Here is a 21,814-nt window from a genome sequence, read left to right as displayed (position 1 = left end):
GTGCCTGACTCCAGCAGAATAAAAGAAAGATACAAGAAGCCATGTTGCACATTCATGCAATGCTGTGTTTCCTTTCATTTCCTGCTGCAAGTCATGATGCTGAAAGCAGTGAAAGCATGTTTGCTTTAAAGAATAGAGCCTTAGCACATCCACTATGGGGGAGAAAGGTACATTACATTACATTCAGTGCCCTTCATCCTAAAGGATTTCAAAGCACTTCACAAACTACTTTCATATTTCTAAGAAAGGTATGTTCAAGAGGTTTAGAATGAATGCCCTTCCCAGCCTTAACTGTAGCATCTACTCCTTCAGCTACAGTGCTGTACTAAACAGGAATCCCCTCAACCGCTACTGAAATGCACCCACTTCTACTGTTGGACAAAGCAGCGGTTTGCAGTTTATCACCATGTGGTACATCAGCTTTAGGACAATAAAGAAGTTACACACGTTTATTTTTAGCTCGTGTGACTCATTTTGGAGGATTTAGGTCAAAGGAGAGGAAATATAGCACAGGTACAAAAAAAAAGGTAAACAACCCTCTTAGAATTGGAGGGTCCAAGGACAATTTAGAGATGGTGGCAGATTGCCAACCCACCATTTGTTTGCTATGTGCAGTGCCGGCAAGTCTAAAACCAATGCTGTCCTCAGACAAACTTGCAAGTAAAACTATAGAGGAAATAGTGCTGAACACATAACTCTAATCCAACAGCATCTGGAATCGTTGGGCAGTTCTGGTTCCCCAGCTCAGACAGGATATAGAAGAACTAGAGGATCGGAAGAGGACAACAGAACTGATACAAGGATCGGAGGATGGGACGTGCATACTGCTGGGCCTATCCTATTGTCCTTACTCAAAACTCCTGCTGCCCTAAGTGGGAGTCTGGGGGAAGAAGTGCAGGATTTGGGTCATAGCGCAGAAAAGCCAAGCCTCGCAGGAACATAACCTTCAATCGCTGGTATAAATGGAGGAAGGGAACTCTTTAGTCTGAGCAAAAGACAGGAGAAGGAACAGTGTCCTGAAGCTGAGACAAATTTACATGGGACTTTCAGAACCAGATCTTAACCGTGAACAAAACTGGAGATTGGAACTAACGCCCAGGCAGCTCCTCTAGTCCAGTGAGCCGCAGCAGTAGTGAACAGCCCTTCCACAATGCCATGTAGAAGAGCCAGGGGATCCGGGCAGAGGCTCTCTAATTCTGTGTGACTCATTACAAACAAAGATGGATCTTCTCTTGTGTTCATTCCAGATGAACAGTTCCCTCCCCAACTCCACCCGACAGTGTCTGCCGTCAAAATATAATAAAAATAATCCAGTAAAACAATGAATGATGAAAACTCTGGTTGGAGATCATGGGTAGTCTTGTAGTTAAAGCACAGGCCTGGGAGTCCAAAGATCTGGATTTTCTTCCCCTGCTGTGCTACAGACTATAGATGTGACCTTGGGCACATCCCAGAGTTTGCCTGAGGCTCAGTTTCCTTGTCTGTACAATGGGGACGATACACCTCTTTCACAGCTGGATCAGTTAACCCTACCCATAAGACCACACAGGTAGCCGACACAATCCTGTTCTGGGAACCCAATCTGCTCCAGGGATTATAAGCCTCGATAATGCATTATAGAATAGGGGACCAATACAGGAAACAGGCCCTCTGCCGAGAATTCCCTGCCACTGGCCATACAGAGATTCACTCCAGGAACAGACCATGAAAGTGACCTGCCTAGGACAGACTCCTGAGCTGGGAATGGGAGAGGGAGTCCCTTGGCCCTAATTCAGCAAGGGGCTTAAGCACATGTGTTACTGTAAGCACCTGGGTAATGCCAGTGAAGTCAGTGGGACTCTGCCTGTGCTTAAAGTTAGGCATGTGCTTCAGTGCTTTCAGGGTCATGCTAATGCCCTGATCGTGCCCAGCAATAATGAACAGCTGAAGGATGCAGCATCGGCTGTCTACTTACAGCATAAGGATGCAAGGGGGAGAAGGAGCTGGAAGGGATGCTGTTTACAAACACATCCCCTCCAATTACTCATTGAGAATGGCAGATGTCACGAAGGGATCCAAAGGTACCTTGACTCATATTGCACTCGGTTTTCAAAGCCCACAAGTAGGTAGAAAAGGTCATTTTGTTGCTGGGTGCTGATGGAATATAAACACGGAGGCCGGGTGGGCTTGTCACATTCCCGCAAGAAAGACAAGCATCTGTGTGATGATGGGAATCCGACATGGAAATAAACGAGAGATGAAAAACAACCTCCCCCCACTCCCCGCTCTCTTAGCAACCCTTTCCAGTTTCCTCTCTCACATCACCCAGCAGCCAAGAGAGAGGGAATAAAAAAAGCAAGATGCCTTTTGAATGGGTGCCAAGGTTGATTTAATTAGCTGTATTGAATTCATTAACTTTTGAACGATGTGTCTGCGCAGAGCACAAATAATAAGTTGTGAGTGGCAATGGTGTGCTGCACCGATCTGCCAAGAGACTCAGCAAAGCAGAAAGATTGACCTACTTTTATCTGATCTGAAGGGATCGCCGTTTAATGCTCTTCTCGCAATGACACTAAACTGCAATTCACCCTCCCCACCTGGTAGCGTTTGGGAAGCTTTTAATCCCTTCCTAAGAGGCATTTCTCCTTGGATAAAATATGGCTAGATGGGAGACCCACAATCAAACGGGACCTTGCACAGATCCACAGATGTGCGTACATGTGCTCTGCCTGTAAGAGTCGGATTGTATTGAGAAAGAGCTCGTACTGTATGTATTGACTGACTGTGCACTGACTCTCTGGCTGTGACTTGCTTCCTCTCTCTTTCTCCACTGTTGTTGTTTTAAATTTAACTACTGCCGTATTCTACAGTAATAGACACACGCACTGCAATGCAGATGGTAGGACTGTTTTAGTCACCCTAAAAAAATACTATGGCAACCTATAGATCCAGAAGGGACGTTTGTGATTATCCAGTCTGACCTTCTGTCTAACACAGGCCCTACGACTTCCCCCAGAATTATTCGTAGAGCAAATCTTTTTAGAAAAAACCTCCAACCTTGGTTTAAAATTGTTGGTGATGGAGAATCCACCACGATCCTTGGTAAGTTGCTCCAGTGGTTAATTACTCACTGTTAAATTCAGACTGGAAATAAGGCATACATTTTTATTGCGCTTCAACCTCCAGCCATTTGATCGTGTTATACCTTTCTCTGCAAGGTTGAAGAGCCCATTACTAAATATTTGTTTCCCGTGGTAGTACTCCTAGACTGTAACTTTCTCTTTGTTAAGCTACATAGACTGAGCTTCTTGAGGCTATTACTAATAAGGCATGTTTCCTAATCCTTTAATCATTCTTGTGGCTCTTCTCTGAACCCTTTCCAATTTACCAACATCTTTCTTGACTTGTGGACACCAGAATTAGACATAGTATTCCAGCAGTGATCACACCAGTGCTAAATTCAGAGGTAAAATAACCTCTCTACTCCTACTCAAGATTCCTTGTTTATGCATTCAAGGATCATATTAGCTCTTTTGCCCTGGAAGGTTGTGTTCGGCTGATTATCCACCATGACCCCCAAATCTTTTTCAGAGCCTCTGCTTCCCAGGATGGAGAACCCCCCCACCGCCTTGTGTAAGTATAGCCTACGTTCTTATTTAGCTATATTAAAATGCATATTGTTTGCTTGCGCTCAGTTTACCAAGTGATTCAGATCGCACGTATCTGTGACCTGTCGTCTTTGTTATTTACCACTCCCCCGATTTTTTTTTTTTTTTTGTCATCTGCAAATTCTCTCAGTGATGCTTTTTTCTCTTTTCTTCCAGGTCATTAGTAAAAATATTAAATAGGGTAGGGCCAAGAACTGATCCCCGCAGGGCCGACTTGGAAACACCTGCTAGATCATGATTCTCCATTTACAATTGCATTTTGAGCCCTGTCAACTAACCAGCTTTTCATTCTCTTAATGCGTTTGTATATAGTGGTGTGTGTGTGTATGTGTGTGTGTACGTATATATATACTATGCACACCTCTTGTTTTGTGTACTGTGTATGCACATATGCATAAGTGTGTCCTAGGTTCGACTGAGAGATTAAATACCTTGGAACTATCCAGCTGTATGGCATGATCCAGTGGGTGCGGCTCTAGGGTGGGACCCAAGAGTGATGGGTTCCGTACTAGCTCTGCCAGTGACTTGCTCTTGGCAAGTTACTCCCTCTCTCTGTGCCTCTGTTTTCCTTTTTATCGGTCTTGTCTGGTTAGATCGTGCGCACTTGGGGACAGAGGCTCTCTCTTGCACTGTCTGAGGTATGGTGCCGAGGAGAGTGGGGCCTGATCTCAGTTGGGTGGTACTGTGATACTAATCATAACTATCCACAGCGTACCAGAGTAGGAGATTTGGGTTTTGTTGACATCGGTTTAGAAAGGAATCAAAACAGCAGAAACGCTACCAAAAATAGTCGGATTGTTGTCTCCACCAGCCTGCCCCTCTGTTTCTCTTGTGCTGTTTTATTTACAACTGTCCCCTTGTAGCTTTCGTCTGATGACCTAAGAGCACTTGGGCAGACAGTAAACCTCACAAAGTCCCTGTGAGAGAAATATGATGCCCAGTATTACAGACAGGCAGACTGACTCCCACAGAGGGTTAAATCACTGGTCCAGTGTTTCACAATGAGCCAGCAGCAGATTAATGAATCGCATGCAGGAGCCCTGTCTCCTAACTCTTTGCTCTAATCACAGGTCCAAACACCTTCCCTTCGCACTCCATCCTTTATGTCAGAAACCTAAATCATTGAACAGTGATACAGCAAAATATCCTGGAGAAGATCAAACATCTCTGCCAAGCAGTGCAGGAAGAAAAACCCCAGGCGGAGGGGAAAGGGTTGACCTGGATTAGCTACATTTAGATCAAAACTACAGCGCCTTGTCTTACGAGGACTTTACAATGAGAGAGGTAGCTTGATATAAAAAATACACCTTTCCTTGCAGTGACGGCAAAGCCTCAGGCTTGTCTACACTTACAACTTCGGTCCACCTAACTAGGTCGCCTAGAGATGGAGTTAAGCCAACCTAATCCTCGGTATAGACACTGATGGGTTGATGGAAGAATTCTTCCGTCCACCTAGTTACTGCCTCTTGAGGAGGTGGATTTACTACAGCAATAGAAAAACCCCTTCTGTCGCCATCACAAGTGTCTATGCTACCGTCGCTTAGCTGCAGCACTTGTACCGTAGACACAGTCTCAGTCCCCTCTTTAAGCCTCTGCACCCCGCCTTGCTATTTCGTGAGATGACTGTATCACTTCCTAGGTGTTGTCTGACTGATATCCCCTTGTGGGTTCTCGGCTGTGCGCAGCTTTGCCACTTCCATTCTTCCCTTTAAACAGGAAAGCATCGCGTCTGTATAGGATGTAGTAGGTGAGGCATACAGAGCTCCGCTTCACAACAGAGTAAATAGAAAGTGGATCCAAGGTGGGGTCTGAGCACAGGCCTGGGAGCCTGGATCTCCTGAGCTTTAAGGGAATTTCTACATGGCAGCTCGGGGTGCGAATGGCAAGTTGTGTAGATGTGCCGCAGTAGGTGTACTGTAACTTGCTCGCTAAAAAAAATAGCAGTGAGGATGTAGCTGCATGGGCTAGAGAAGCCCACCTGAGCACCTGGGTACATATTCACTTGTGCTGCCCATGCTGAAACCCTTACTGCTGCTGTTAGTGAGCTAGTTGGATTAAAGCTAGTGCTGGTATGTCTACACTGGCTGCAAATCACACTCCTGGCTGCAGTGTAGATGCACCTTAAATCTGGTTCTGACACTGCCTACCCTCAGTGACCTTGGGTAAGTTACTTTACCCCTCTGTGTCTGTTTCCCCCTCTGTAAAATGGGATAATCCTTCCCTGTCTGCTTGACAAGGGTGGTGATGGTGTTTCTAAAGTGAATGTCAAGATAAGTGCTAAGGATTATTTTTAAGACACCCATTCAGCAAAGCACTTAAGTACATGTGTAAGTGCTTTGCTAATTTGTGGCCAAAGTCTGGCTGGCCTTCATGTGATCAGTTTAGGTGCTGTATAGAAATATATTGAATAGTAAGTGAAGTTGTATATTTTTTAATCATGAAAAGGGTGCAGTGCTCCCATGAACTTTCTCCTTGCATGAATGATGAACAGCCCAAGCTGGTTGGCAGGGTACTTTGGACAGCCCTGTTATCAGCTTAACTTAGATACCTTATGTGTGGCTGAACTATCCAAGAACCCAGCCACAGAGTTGTGGTTTGTAATGAACCCGTAACACAGCTGCACATCTAAGAGAACTGTAGGGAGCTGGATACACTGCAGCAAATTTGCATTGGAAAATCGTTAAAAATATATTCGGTGAACTGGAAAAACCCTCTCATGGCCTTATTCCGTTCTTACCAGATGTACAGTAAAACCCGGTGTCTTGCTATAGAATACGATTGACATGGGGGGGTGAGAGGGCTGTGTGTATTATCTGCACCTGGGCAGCTGATTGACCATTTTAGAAATCAGATTGCTACTTTGTTAGAATCATAATAATAAATGAATGCACTGACTCAGCCAAGGCTAACTTGCCCACTGGCTGAAAAGGGAAGGTTAACCCCCGGCTCTGTGTATGTGCATTAGGGACGTGTGGTCAGGCTGTTTCAACAACAGTCTTCTGTTTGCTTTGTGTTTTACGGGGCAGAAATGGTTGTCAAACACAGCTTGCTGTAACGCAGCACGGGGGATGGCGCACTGTTCTGGAAAGGAGGAGGATGGCAGAGCACCACCCCCCGTGGCGGTGTACGAGACTGAAGTGGTGCGTGATGTGAAAATGCCGGTGGGCTTTTGGTTGGTTGATGGCTCTTTCCTGTTTCCAGATATTCAGTTTGATACCTGATCATCTGAAGCTTCTGCCTCATGGGGCAGATTCCTTCTCCCACTCCCACGAGCAGCAGGGGTGGGGAAGACAGGGGACGTGCCCTTTCTAGCCTACCTGGCTGTGGTTGGGGCCGGGACAGTGCAGGGAGCTGTCCTGTGATAATTCTCTGAGGTTACATCTGCAGCCTTAGCTTCTCCAATCTGGTCCATGGCAGAGGGAAAGACCATGGGGCCTGGGAACAGCAGGAGTCAAGGAGACAATGGTAGCACCCAGCTATTTACGTAGAGGGTTCTGTGATCATTACATTGCTCACCTGTAACTTTGTTACCAGGGAGAGCAGTGTAAGGGTTTTTGTAAATGGCCCCTGGTTTATAGTCAGATTCACATTAGTGAACTCAGTGTCTCTCTAACGAAGGTGCTGCCTCATGGAAAAATAGTCTGTTCAGCCAAGTTCCCCCAACACTGCCCAGTCAGTGCATTTGAGTGGTACGTACAGGAGGGAAACCTGGAGCAGTTCCTTACTTCCCCTGTTACCGTAGCACCCGAGCACCTTACCAGCGATAATACGGTAACACTCCTGTGAGGTAGAAAAATGCCATTATTCCCGTGTTATAGAGCGGTTAAGGCCAGAAGGGTCCACTAGATCATCTAGTCTGACTTCCTGTATATCACAGACCACCCACGCAGGGAACTGAGGCCCAGATCCTACCTCCCATTGATTGTAATGGGAGTGAGGCACCTGTATACCTTTGAGGCTCTGGACCAGAGTGTCTCAGCTTATCCTGGATGTTTGTGTCAGAGCAGGGAATTGAACTCAGGACTCCCGAATTCCAGGCCACTGCTCCTTCTGTTACGATCCTTTCTTCTGCGTGACCCTCAACACCACTCATGCAGGATGGAGAAGTGTTGTTAAACCTGTACAGAGAGAGAGAATGAGGGAAGGATGTCACTTAACCAGTGCCAAACTCCAGTCATATTGGAAGCAGTATCATGTTTTCCTCAGAACAGGCCGATTACATAAAGCCCTTTATAAGCAGTACTCCTATCTCCTTCAGGGAGGAGAGTCCTTCCTACGGTTTTGGGGGTTTTCGAGGTTTTGTGGTTCAGCTTTCAAGCTGGTTATTGATAGCAGGGATGTTTTCCTTTTGACTTCATCTGTTGACGATGCTGCGCAGCCGGCTGTGCCCTGAGAAGGTTCATATCTCTCTATCAGGTATGACTAATTGCATTGGGGCAGCAGTAACTGTGATACCGTTTTATTTTTCTCTAGAACAACTTCGTTACAAACTGCCTGGTAGCTGAACCCCGTCAAATGTTTTTGCAGGGCTTTTGCTGATAGTTCAGACCAGATAACTTGTGAATGTGGGCGAATAGGGAAAGCACGGGATATTCCACCCCTTCTGTGACACACACAAAGGCCAGGAACAGACTTGTTTTTATCTGTTGCCTGGGCCAGCTTTTAGCTGTGCATTGTGGGTGCTGTGCAGGAAACTGACCAGTTCTCACCTATCTGTCGCCTGTAGTGTTTTGGGAAGGCCACTGTGGCGGGTGAGGGCATGCATCCAGCCAACAGCAAGGCTGCTGCTTGCAGTGGCTCCAAACTAGCCCTTCTTTCCCCTGGTCGGTGCATCTGCTGTGCCATCTCTCTCTGATCCCCAGCTCTTGCCTCTTCCATCTATTCAGGGCACTGAGTGGGAGGGTTTAAATGAGGGGCTGGGACAAACAGGCAGGGAACACTGAGTGGCTGGGAGCAGGAAGGCAGGGACCCTTAGGGTATGTCTATGCTGCAGTTAAAGCCCCCTGGTTGGTCCGTGCCAGCTGATATGGGCTTGCGGGGCTCAGGCTAAGGGGCTGTTTAATTGCACTGTAGACACTCGGGCTGAAGCCCAGGGTCTAAGACCCTATGAGGTAGGAGGGTCCCAGAGCCCAGGCTGCAGCCTGATCCCGGATATCTACACTGCAATTAAACAGCCCTTTAACCCGAGCCCCTTAGCCTGAGTTAGCTGGCATGGGCCAGGCTGCAGGTATCTAATTGCAATGTAGATACACCCTCAGTTTCTCTCGACGCTGGTGGGGAGTGGAATCCCTCTTTAAATGCTCCCAGGAGTGGGGAGATAGGAAGGTGCAAGAAGCCTAGGGAGGAAGGATGGTCCAGTGTTAGGGTACTAGCCTGGGACTTGGCAGATCTTGGGGCACGTCCCTAGTCTGCGGATACTGACCTTGGGAAGTCACTTAGGCTATACCTGCACTGCAACTGGGAACGAGCCTCCCAGCCTGGAGAGACAGACTAGTGCTAGCAGGCTTCAGCTAGTGCACTAAAAATAGTGGTTTGCACATTGTGGCTCTGGCAGAGGCTCGGGCCAGCTCAGTCTGAGTCCGAGTGGCTAGGCCGAGCCTCCACTTGGGCTGCAAGTTGCACGCAGCTATTTTTAGCCTACTAGCGCAAGCCTGGCTACCCCAGCCTAGGAGGCTTGATCCCAGTTGCAGTGTAGATAAGTCTTTCGTGTCTGAGTCCTAGCACTTCCCTAATACACAGCGACTGTTACACTCAAAAAGCCTACATTAAAAGAACGTTATTGGGGTGGCAAAGTCAATACAGTCAAATGTTAGAAAATGCCAGCATTTAGGTTGCTTGTGCAGAATTTTTTAACATGGGAAAAACACTGTGTTTTTTCTCTAGCTTTGTTCTCAGAAAGAGCCGAACCATTTGGGCTGAAATTTGCCCCCAAAATATTCAGACTGAGGCTGACACCCAGTGTTGAAAACTTCTGCCCAGAGGGTTACAGCTTGGTTAAAGTTATTAGCAACTGAAAAGAAAGTCTTACAATAGGAAAAGTCTGGCATCCATAACCAGAGACGGTGCTACAAGCCCCACCTGTAATATAATAAATATATTAGATTGGGAGGTGCCCAGATACTATGGAAATGGGGGGCATATAAGTGCCACAAATAGAGATTTTTTATTTTTATTTTTTTTTGGAGAAGGGATTGACAGAGGAATAAGATCCTGGGACCCAAGGAGTTTGTACTCTTCCTTTATCTCCCTGCTCAGGATTCACCCTTGCATCTTTGATTCTGCCCTTTCCTGGGCAGCCCCATTGCTGAGACTCTCCTTACATGCATTGATCTCTCTGGTCTCCCTGTTTCTCATCTTGCTCCCACACCGTGTGTCCTAAGCGCTGCCACATAAACCATCTTTCTCTTCTGCTGCACTGCTCCATTCACTTCCCCTTGCTCTCTGTGTCACATGAAAGCTACTTGCCTTCACCTTCCAGACTCTTTGCAATCCTCCCCCTGTGACGTCTGCTGCCCTCCCTCCCCCCGCGCCAATACACAAATAATGCTTAGCACTTGCACGTTTATAGCTATCAAAGCGCCTAACAGAGTTTTATCCTAATGATGCAGATGGGGAAACTAAGGCCAGGTCTACACTAGAAAATTAGGTGGGCTTAACGACATTGATCAGGGGTGTGAAAAATCCACAAAAACTATACTGCCTCCCCTCAGGAACTGATAACAAGCGCACTAGCCATGCGTCAGTTACGTAACCAGAAGGAAAGGGTTACCCTGTCCTTTGCTCGCTTCATGATGCCAGGTGTGGGAGGGAGTCCTGACCGAATGCATGATGTCATCCACCAGTGTGCTGCCATAACTGAGGCACAACAGGGACAAAACTCCAGTGTTCAACTTTGACTAATTAACCTCGCGCCTGTCAGTTACGTGCTGAGGGAAGGAGACGAGGGGGTTTGGTTTCAATTATGTTCTGAAAATGTTGAGGGCTGTGCAAAGTCTGCCCTTGCTTTGGCTCCAAGGCCCTGCTTCACGTAAGGCCTTCACAGATTTCCCTTGACCGTCTGCGTTTCACTTTTTCTGCGGACCTGCACTGTGCATTATTTCAGACAGATCCAGTGAATTAACGTAGTGTAGCTACTTGGGTAGTTACAGGCACAGATTCTGCTCTGCTCCTTTTGACGTAGTATCGATCTGCTTCCCAGACAGAAAACAGTGTTGCAAAGTATCACCCAGAGTCCTTGCTCGAGGGAGGAGGAGAGATGCCACTGAGGGGAGAAATGCCATTTCCAAATGCACTTCTAGCTGTGGCTTTAAGGCTGGGTCTACTGAGTCTTTTGTACCGATTTAAAAATTTCAGTTGGAGTGTGATTCACTGATATCGTTAAATTGCTAAGACCATTGTTTGGGTGCAGTACACAGATGTTGGCCAGCACAAGTTATTGGGCTCAGTATGGGGTAAGCAGGTGAAATACACTGACCTGTGTTATACAGGAGTTCAGAATCAAAGATCTAATGGTCCCTTCTGGCCTTGCAGTCTATGTATTGATGGCTACGCTGGTATAAAGGTGTGTAACTGGTCCATAATAGGAGGTTGTACCACTTCATATGGATTTCAAACTAATAGAGAATCATAGAAATGTGGGGCTGGAAGGGACTTCAAGTCCAGGCCCTTGCCCTGTGGCAGGACCAAGTAAACCTAGCCCATCCCTGACACATGTGTGTCCATCTTGTTTTTAAATGCTTCCAATGATGGGGACTCCATGACCTCCCTTGGGAGCCTGTTCCAGAACTTAACTACCCTTAGAGTTAGAAAGTTTTTCCTAATATCTAACCTAAATCTCCCTTGCTGAAGATTAAGCCAATTACATCTTGTCCTACCTTCAGTGGATGTGGAGAACAATTGATCACTGTCCTCTTTATAACAGCCCTGAACATAAGAAAGGCCATACTGGGTCAGACCAATGGTCCATCTAGCCCGGTATCCTGTCTTCCGACAGCGGCCTATGCCAGGTGCCCCAGAGGGAATGAACAGAACAGATAATTGTCAAGTGATCCACCCCCTCGTCGCCCATTCCTAGCTTCTGGCAAACAGAGTTAGGGAAGCTTCAGAGCATGGTTTTGCATTCCTGCCCATCCTGGCTAATAGCTATTGATGGACCTGTCCTCCATGAATTTATCCAGTTTGGAAGATGGTTATCACATGTGTCTTCTCTTCTCTTCTCTTCTCTTCTCCCCCATCATTTTTTCTCAAGACTAAACATTCCCAGTTTTTTCAACCTTTCCTCATAAATCAGGTTTTCTAAACCTTTTATCACTTTTGTTTCTCTCCTCTGGACTCTTTCCAGTTTGTCCAAATCCTTCCTAAATTGTGGTGCCGAGAACTGGATACAGTATTCCAGCTGAGGCCTCACCAGTGCCAAGTAGAGCAGGACAGTTACCTCCTGTGTCTTACATAAAACACTTCTGCTAATGCCGTTAAAGAGGTGCCAAATCTTTGTGTAGACAAGTCCTAAGAATCCTGGGAAAAGTCCTGTGCCAACTCAGGAGATGACTGTGCTACAGAGACTGTAGTGGCTTAGCTATGCCAGCGTAGCTCCAGAGCGTAGCTGTAGCCAACACTGACAAAAGAAGTTGTAGGAACACCACCTCCTTGGTCAACAGAAACATTCTTCGGTTGACTTAGCTGTGTCTATGCGGAGGGTTTTGTTGGGTTGCTGAGGAGTGTAGTTTTTTCACACTCCCGTTAGACATAGCTGCGCTGAAATAACTTTCAAGTGTAGGTCAAGTCTAGGAAAACAAGCCAAGTTTGAAAATGTGTTAGCTAACGTTTTCAAACATGGCCTCTCTTCCTGCTGTAGACACAGTTTAACCCCTTTAAAAACTTGTTAGCTGATCATGATCCACTCCTGGGGGGCTGGGGGGAATGGGAGACTTTCGGGGTTTGGCCTAAGAGGAGAAATACGGGTTACGTTCAGTGTTACAAGGGTTAATTGTATCCCTCAGTATGCTTTCCTGGTTTGTGACCTTGGCCATCACAAACTGAAAAGAGGGAGGCTTTGTGAGTCAGCAGACCTGGATTCTGTTCCGACCTCTACCGCTAACCTGCGGTGCGACCTTGGACAGATCGATAATTCTCGTTTTACATTCCCCTCCGATTCATGTGGCGATTGGGTCACTGTTTGTACAGATTCTTTTAAAAAGTAACTACCTTGCAATGACTAAAAAAAAATCTTGTTAATTTCCATCCTTTTAGGAGTGACTGTTGGTCATTTCCTGTCTCAGCCACATAATCACATTATTTTGACCGGATTGGAAGTGTGCTCAAGCATTTTTTGCAGTACGAGGAATGGGGAGAGGACCATGAAGAGACCACACCTGCAAGTTAGTAGGGGTACTGCACTGCTTTCAATGTGTTCACCCTGTTTTCTGTTGTGCAGTCTATATAGTTGGGGGGTAAAGCATTTTTAAAATGTTACCCTTGTTATGTTTTCGTAGAATTCACTGCCACGGGGGTGTGACTTGGGTGGGAAATACCACCCGCGCTGCAAACACAACAGTGGGAGGGGAGGGTGATTGTCCCCTGACGCTGTTACTGTACATAGTATAGATGGGCTGTGACAGCATTTCCTGACCTGTCTAAAAGCTTCAAAATTTTAATATGTTCTCACTGTCCATCCAAAAGATCTCCACGGCTTTCCAGTGGTGTTAAAGGGCACTTTCCTAATGGCTGCAGGCAGTTGGTTGGTTGTTTATGATAGTGCCCGCAGTGTGATAAGTGCCTTCCAGAAGGGAATGCAGCCTCTGAGGAGCTCACAGTGTGAGGACAGCCAGTTGAGTAGACAGAGGGTAGGGGTCAACAGAGCTTTGATGTCATCAGATTCACTGTCAGTAGCATCAAAGATCTGTCTCCACAAATGGCCCTGGAGTGTGGATTTCAGATGCAGGGTTTTTTCTCTCCCCTGTAAGCCACTTCACATTGCGTGCGCTGTGTGATTTTCATACTCTCCTCTGAAGTCTCTGGCTTCAACCGCTATTGGAGCTGAAATGCCGGTCTAGATGACCTGTCCAGCTGTGACATTGGTCTGTGCCTGTGTCCTTCTCTTGTGTCGATAGACTGGACATTTCCCACCTCTCTGAAGAAGAGAAGTCTAGCGGCGGCAGCAGCTTGCTAATAGTTTGGTCTTGCTCCCAGTTAAGTCAGTGGCCAAATTCCCCTGGACTTCAAAGGGAGAAGGATCAGGCCCTGAAAGATAATGTGATTAACTGAGTTCTGGATTAAGGAGGAAGTGTGGTCTGCTGATTAGTATCATCCCTCAGCCTCTGCCTCAGTTACTCATCTGTAAGCCAGGTATTCTACTCACTGCTGTACTGCATTGTGGTTAATGGTCGTTAAGTTTGCTGAGTTCCTTAGATAAAAGGCTAATACAAGTGCAAAGCATTATATAACAAAAGCATTCATACTATGCTCACCACTGAAGAAGAAGTTTATTTCCATGAAGCCAGATACACCGTATTGAACTAATTACTGTGCTTGTGCTGTTAGATTCTGAAATCTAAAGGGTTAGAGTTTAAAGGGGACGCTGTCAACTTGAATTTTTTAGATCCAAGAGCTTTGGGAAATTAATCAATTTTTAAATTTCCCTAATTTCAAGAAATTTGTTTCTGATAAAGCGGCTTTTTAAATAGTATGACCTGTATTTTTAAAAACAAAACAAACCCCCAAACCTTTAAAAATTGTTTAAGGGTTGTTCTGCTTCTCTGTTAATGTTTTATAAGGTCCCGTCCCCCCCTTTCTCCCTCCCTCCCTCCAGCAAATGGGAAACTGACATGCACGGAGAAACAGTGAAACGGACTATACACAAACTGCTGTCAAATGAACAAATCGAAAAAGTAGGGAAAAAATTGGCTTTTACTAAGTTTTCTATTACAAAAATCATAGCTGTTGCTCGTAATTGTAGCAGGCCCAAAAGCTTCTTTTCACGTTGGCGCAGGGTCCCTTTCTAATATTCTACCCCCTGCCTGCTAATTTTGTGCCTTGTTTATTAATGGTGAATCTTGACAGCAAATTTACTCACCTGATCATTTTCCATTCAGTTTCAGGGTTCCAGCTGCTGGGAATTCTTGGAGGACTTGCATCAGATGCTGACGCCCAAGGAACAGTGAGCAAGGCATTGGGAATAATGGAGGCTTTTAATGTACTGCAATATATTGCTTCAATGAGGAGAGGATTTTTGCCACATTATACAGCAGTGAAACCCATTCCACCACTGACAGCCAAAAAAAGTCTCACCTTTTTTCTGAGACAGCCAGTACCACCAGCTCGAATTTTTGTATGCAAATTAAGGTAGCAGCAGCAGAAACAGTCATATGGAGAACCAAAGACCATTTGGGACATTCCTTTCTAGCACTAACTGGAGCATGGTTCAGATAACTATTTTTGTCTTCTGTCCTACACTCAGGACTTGTATTCTGGCTCTTTGAGCAATTCTCAGAACCTTTTTACCTATGATTTATGGTACTTATTATTCCTCATGCAAGTCCATGGCAAAGGAAACCCATGATGAAGAATCTAAAATGTTGGAAATTCCAATTAATGGATCTTCTGTGGCAACCTGTGGAGCTCCTTGCCAGATGATGATGTGAAGGCCAAGACTATAACAGGGTTCAAAAAAGAACTAGATAAATTCATGGAGGACAGGTCCATCAATGGCTATTAGCCAGGATGGGCAGGGATGGTGTTCCTAGCCTCTTTTTCCAAAAGCTGGGAATGGGAGATGGGATGGATCACTTGATGATTACCTGTTCTGTTCATTCACCTCTGGGGCACCTGGCATTGGCCACTGTCGGGAAGCCAGGATCCTGGGCTAGATGAACCTTCGGTCTGACCCAGTGTATCCGTTCTTCTGTTCTAAAACATCTCCCCAGGATTGCTGTGGTGCTAGGCCTGAGCCTCAGAGTGCAAATAGTCATCTCTCTCTAGTGAAGATTTAAGCCAAGAAGAACTGAAAGGAGAAGAGGCAGGAGAAAAAGAAGCCATCTAAGGAAAGCTATGACCAGGGGCCAGGTGGCAGCAGGATGCTGAGGCACCCTTTCCATGTTAAGTTCCATTGAATTCAGTGGGAGTTTGATTTGGCTGTCATGGAGTAGCTCAAGCGGTGTCACTCCCACCTTTCCTTTTGGACCCCTAGAGCTCGTCCTCTCAGAGTGGCAGTTGAACTAAAAGTGTGGCCTTAATCCTATGTAGTTAAACCAGTGCAAACTCTCTCTCTTGTGTTGGAGTGGTTTAGTTTAAGGTGATGAGGAGCAAATGTAACCTGAGCTACAAGACGACACTCTTCCATTGAAATATGAGTGAGTGCCCATGTAAGGGTTTTCCTGGGTTTAACTAAGCCAGTGCAAGTTTGTGGGGAGACAAGGCCTAATACATACAGCGTCTTCCTTCCATTCCTTTGTGAAACTCGTGCAGCAAACCAGTGGATCCAGGGCTGTCTGTAGTGTCTTTTCCCCGCCAACATTTCACCCACTGCAGGTCTGGATGGGAGTGCCAACCTGGACCAGCCACTGGCTTATCAACCACCAGGTCATCTAATGCTGCTCCGAGCAAGACTAGACCAAGTGGTGTCTAAAATGCTGGTAGCCACTAGAGCCCTGCCTACAAACCGGCACCCATCATTGCTGCCAGTGGTGGCACTGTGCTCATGGTAGCAACAGTGGGAAATTTTAGGGCAAAAAGACTGGCTTGGACAAGGCCAAAGGATAACACAGGACATGGCAGGATAATATCAGGACTCCAAGACTTAGAGAACATTCTAATGAGTATCGAAAGATATACTGTACTCTGGGCATGGTCCATTCACACTGTGGTTGCTCTGGCAAAGTTTGATAGTTGTTTTTTAGTGTAGAATTATCAGTCAGAGTGGGGTAGGTAGGGCAGCAAGCCTGTTAGGGCTTTTATCTTCCCAGAACCTGGGAACAAAGACCACAGGAGAGGAAACTGGGTTGGCCAATTGTGGGGGGTTGTGCATTTATCGGTCTGGGAGTTCAAAGGAAAAGGATGCAACAGTCAAATACACAAATGTATCTGGGGGTCGACTGATAAGTTGCATTTCAAAGCAAAAGACAATCTAAAAGGGACAGTACTGAGTAGCTGAGGCCTAGAATGTCAGTTTTTGTTTTTTTTTTAAAAAAAAAGAGGATTTCACAAAAACTAATATGAACAGAAATGGCTTCCCTGTGGTTTGACACATTCCAGACATGCCATGACTGTTCCTGTCAAGGATGAGCAGTCTCTGGTTTTTGTGGTGTATTTGTTAGTTTCAAGCTAGTTCTCTTTATCCACAGTCTTTCACTGGAGCTAACTGGTCCCTGCTTTTCCACTCCAAATGATGCTCGTGCTGGTGCCAAATGACGTGACGGGAATATTGTGCTGGATCATGGAAAACAGAAAATGAAAGCCAGTTTCACTGTCCCAGCTGAACAAAATAGCAGAAACCAAACAGCTTTAAATGGGGAAAAGTGAGAGCTACAAAATTATTCCTGTGTCAGTAATGGAAGAGGTGTTATGATTATATGCCTAGCGGGTGGAATTCTACCTTAATGCACAGCACTTGATTCCCCATTGTCTTGGACTCTGTGCTGTCCTGGACACTCATTTTGCATGGGGGTGAATGACTGTTCTGGGTGAAGAATGTGACCCACATTGAGATTTTAACTCTTGGTGGTGCTCTAACTCTTGGTTTCTCAGAGCCTTCAAAGACATGGTGTCTTAGGCTTTGTTTACGCTCAAAAAAAGTGGTGCTGGTTTTACTATACCGGTATGAACTATTAATCCCTGTAGTGTGGTTGCGGTTATAATGGCATTCGGCACCTTTATACAGCTATAACACTATCCATGCTAGGAGTTGTACTATAACAAATTGTTTAAAAATAAATCCCACCACTCACTGACATAGTTATATCTGTTCAAAAACTCGGTGTAGACTTGGCTTGAGTGAAGTGCTCATCCAGAGCTTTGGCTGGGACAATTTGCCTGGGCCCTGAAGGAGGGCTCTTGCAGAAGAGCCCGTAGAACTAACAGCCCGTCTACACGCACAAGTTACATTGTTTTAACTTAAATCTGTTTAAAAACCAATTGAGTAAAACTGGCGCAACCCCCAGCATTGACACACTTATGTTAGCTTCAGATGGGCTGTATCAGGTTAGCTTGCATTTAGCCAGGTTTAAATAAACTTAGGAGTGTCCCCACATAAAGTTGCACCTGTTTAAAATCATATCTGTAATTACATGGGTGCAACTTTGTGTGTAAACCAGGCCTAATAGACCTTATTGTCTGGTGCAAGTAGGAAAGAGGTACTATGTGGGTATCTGTCCCACAGGCTGGGGTAACGTATCTTATATGGCCTCCATCACGTAGTATTTGAGTACCTCACAAAGCCTCTATGAGGTGGGGAAGTGCTAGTGTCCCCATTTTACAGATGGAAAGACTGAGGCTTGTCCAAGGTCACACAGGAAGTCTGTGGTGGAGCAGGGAACTGAAGCTGAGACTCCCAAGTCCCCTGGACCATCCTTTCCTTCCAAGGAGTATGATGGAGTACATAGAACTTCTTTGTGTCTCAGACTAGTAATTGTCTTCCCAATTTCCTCTCCACGATGAAGTCTGGATAAGCCCTAGCAGTGAGTGCAGACACAGATTGTGGGGTGGGAAATGGAGGGCTAGGGAGTGTCTGCCTGAAAGCAGCAATAAAAGAAATGTTCTGTAGGAGTTAACTCTCTGGTTTCTTTTTATTTTATTAAACATGACTATGGCTATCATATGCTCAAAAAAGGGGAACGCAAGGAAGAGACATTAACCCATGGAAACTTGAATTCCCACCCCACCCCATGAGATGATGAGGCCTGTGGGTGCAGCAGCATAGAGATGGGGGAATTTGCTCTGCACTTGCCCCGGCTGTAGGTCTGTGGATCGAGAGAACTTTGACCATCAGTTTAAAAAGTTTTAAAGAGAAAAGAAATCACATCCGTTGGATGCTCAACATACATTTTGATCACATCAGGGAGCTTAATCTTTCAGCCTCATATAGACACTCACCACATTGGGTTTGTTTTCAAGTGGCTGTGATTGGATTTGCCATTAAAGACCCCAGCGCTGATGAGGCATGCAGGCCTTTCCCTTTCTAAGAAGCAAAAGGCCGGATGGGCATGGGCTGTGGAGAGTTTTGGTTTTTTTCTACTCAGCACAGCTTATGAAGAATGGTTTTGAAGTGGGTGTTTTCGCCTTTCAAGGTCTCTATGCTGGACGTGTTTATCAGTGTGGAACTGTCATACTTCGTAAAAGCACTAGAAAAGGCTTTTAATATTCCAATAACTATATATGTGGTTGCTGTTTGCAGAGTTGTTATTTCTAACCAAGATAATCTCTCCAGAGTTTTATCTATTACGGCAAAACAAGTGAGCCTTGAATTGCATTTTACTGTCAGATTTCAATTGTATGGATATAACAAAAGGTTACTTGGAGATACTCTGTTATCTTTGTATTGACATGTCCTTGTCTGATACTTGTTGCTTGAAAATCTCCATTCTCTCTCTGTGTGTTTTCTAAAAGAGTAAAAATAGATAGAGTGCCTGTATGGACAGAGGAAGCATAAGTGCAAGTTGCACACCAAAAAAATAAAAATAAAAAAAAAGGATACTGGAAACCGATGAAATAACCAGAAGTTTTTACAGAACAGGAAATAATTGGCACCTTGTTCAATCATTTGAAGTCTTTAAATCAAGATTGGAGACTGTTCTAATAGCAGTTTCTGCTTCAGCCACAGAGTACTGGGATCAGTGAAGGAATTCTGTGACTTCTATCGTGCAAGAGGTCAGACGAGGTGATCTTAATGGCCTGAAAATCTACGATTCATATTCTGAGCATGGTCAAATTTTGGAGCTTCCAGAGAGGTTTGCCTTGGAGGGATGGGGCCCAGAAAACTAGTCCACTCTGTTCTGTCTTCCATTCTTGATACCCCCAAATGAACTGGGGCCTTTGGATTGTCTTGCTGGCTAGGGCGCTGTGAAAATCTGGCCTGTTATGTAAATTTCAGTATTGATAGCTAAAAGCAAATTCCACCTTGATTTTTAGGGGCCTCCCATGACCACAGGAATTGTAGCTGCCTAATGCCAGCCATGATTCCAAACAAATCTAAGGCTCAGCTGATGGCCACAGTGTAACCAACAACTGTGTCTGCTTTTCTCCCTGGGGGAACTGAATGCTGTGATGTTGCAGTATAGCAAAGAGGGGAGACAGGCTTATAAGCAAGCACATATACCCTTGTTACTGGCCACAAATTCCACACACAGACTGCCAAACCCAGAGCCACAGGAAGCTAGAAAGGCAAGGGAGAGAGGCTTTAGTTACTTGCCTGTATAAAAACTCCCTGAGCAAAACAAACTCCATTGCCACAGAGTGGCTTGTGGCAATAGGAAAATTCAAGAAAGTCCAGAGCAATGGAGTAATTTCAGAGAATAAAACTAAAACTGATTTGTCTGCCTACCCTTTGCTCTGGCTTTCTGTGCAGCCAAAAGTAAAAACGAAGGTCACAAGTAGAACCGTGCACAGAAATGAGCTCTGTCTAATCACAGCTCCTGATCCTTTGCATGTGCACCTAATGACCTGGAAAACGACACCCACCCCCATCCTTTGCCATGGTACCAGTTCAACCAGTGTCTTGAGTCCTGTGCCCCACTGAGTTAATAGACCCAACCCTCTGGAATTAGAATATGCATCGTGGGGCTTGCCCACACTGCAACTTTTAAATTACACTTGAGGCCCTGTTTACATGAGGAAAAGAGGTGTGTTTTTAACAAGTTAGCTAATGTGTTCCAATCCTAGTGTAGTTTTAATGTGTTAGCAGATCAAGGTAAACACTAGCCTGAGGTGAACAGTTTTGCCAGCTGTGACAGGGCAAGGTCCAGCTCCTGTCTTCTGCTCTCTCTACACAGACTGTTCGGAGACCGTCTGTTGTTAAACACCACGGCATAGTTTATTTACATTGCTCTGCTCCCCACCCTCAACCAGGCATACACCACACCATTTACAGCCTCAGTTTCTCCTATGCCGAGGAGAGGGAAGAGATCTCTTCACCCAGGGATCCTTCTTGCTTCTGGCTCCATTAGCCTCTCCACTATGTCCTTCCTGTGCTGCCTTCTACCCACTCGTTAATGGGCTAGGTCTTTAGTCCACCTTAGCCTACTCTGCTCTGCTAATTAAGGCACAGTCAGGTCCACCCGGGGAGGTGGGGAGGCAATGGATTGGTGTTTATGTGATCAGGCTGCTGGTTCAGTTGCTTTTTCCCAGCTCTCTGTCACACCAACTCTGGTGATTTTTATCACAAGTCTCACAATATTTGTTGTCCTTTTTAAAGCCCCAGCTCTTGGAGTCAGCTGATTATATGAGAATCTCGGATTTCACTTAAAAAATCCCCAAAACATTTCTAGTCCTCATGGTCACAGAGAAAAGCTAGTTATTCTAAAAGCCACCATAAGAGAAAGCAAGTAAAAACAATCCAATTTTTTTAAAATCCCATGATCTCGTGATATTTGCAGAGGCGGACTCATCACTTGGGATTGGCAATACTGGGTTAATATGTCAGCATACAGTGAAACCCGCCCCACAAAACACCTCTTTTTGGCAACCCCATTTCTTCATTGAACACTTTCAGGTAACCGTAAAGTATCTAGTAAAATGTTGTTTGATCTTCAGTTAAAATCCAATCTCTACTGCAGAAACTGATTTTGCTGTTCCTTAAAGTTTTCACTAGTTGGATGGAGGACTGAGAGTAGTTTAATGTTTCCCTACTACAGCAGTAAGCTTGGCTATCAAAGAAGGACAGGCTCTTTTAGGAAGGTGACACATATGTTTCTTTTTTAAACCTCTGGATAGTGAATAGCTGACTAGTTGGGTATCAGATACACATTGAAATTATCATACCAAATATTCAATGAATCTTTCAATAAAAATGGGAGTTGATTCCTGAATTAGTTGCTTCGTGGCATTACTGAGTGAAGCTCAGACTCTTGCTGCAACTTGCAAACAGATAAAATTGTTGCTTGTTAGGTAATCAATTGAAAAGCAAAGTTATGCAATTCTAAGTGACATAAGTAGGATAACTGACTTGGTGAGAAACACCC

At 45.3% G+C, this 21,814-nt stretch overlaps 1 long non-coding RNA gene across 3 annotated transcripts in view; it reads left to right on the top strand.

The window, feature by feature from the left end:
* The window catches only part of LOC125632841 (uncharacterized), a 55,953-nt gene extending 34,348 nt beyond the window's left edge, over positions 1–21,605 (top strand). For 2 of the 3 annotated variants that reach the window (XR_012666877.1, XR_012666876.1), the window contains exons 2-3: positions 12,897–13,024; positions 14,738–21,605. This is a non-coding gene — a long non-coding RNA (uncharacterized LOC125632841). Of the gene's footprint in view, positions 1–3,524; positions 3,613–12,896; positions 13,025–14,737 lie in introns of those variants that run through there. The other variant, XR_007355422.2, reaches the window with a different exon arrangement.
* Positions 21,606–21,814: the final 209 nt, after the last annotated feature.

This window comes from Caretta caretta, chromosome 2, assembly GCF_965140235.1.
Source record: "Caretta caretta isolate rCarCar2 chromosome 2, rCarCar1.hap1, whole genome shotgun sequence".
NCBI classification, from domain to species: Eukaryota; Metazoa; Chordata; order Testudines; family Cheloniidae; genus Caretta; species Caretta caretta.
This window is presented reverse-complemented; position numbering and strand designations above follow the sequence as displayed.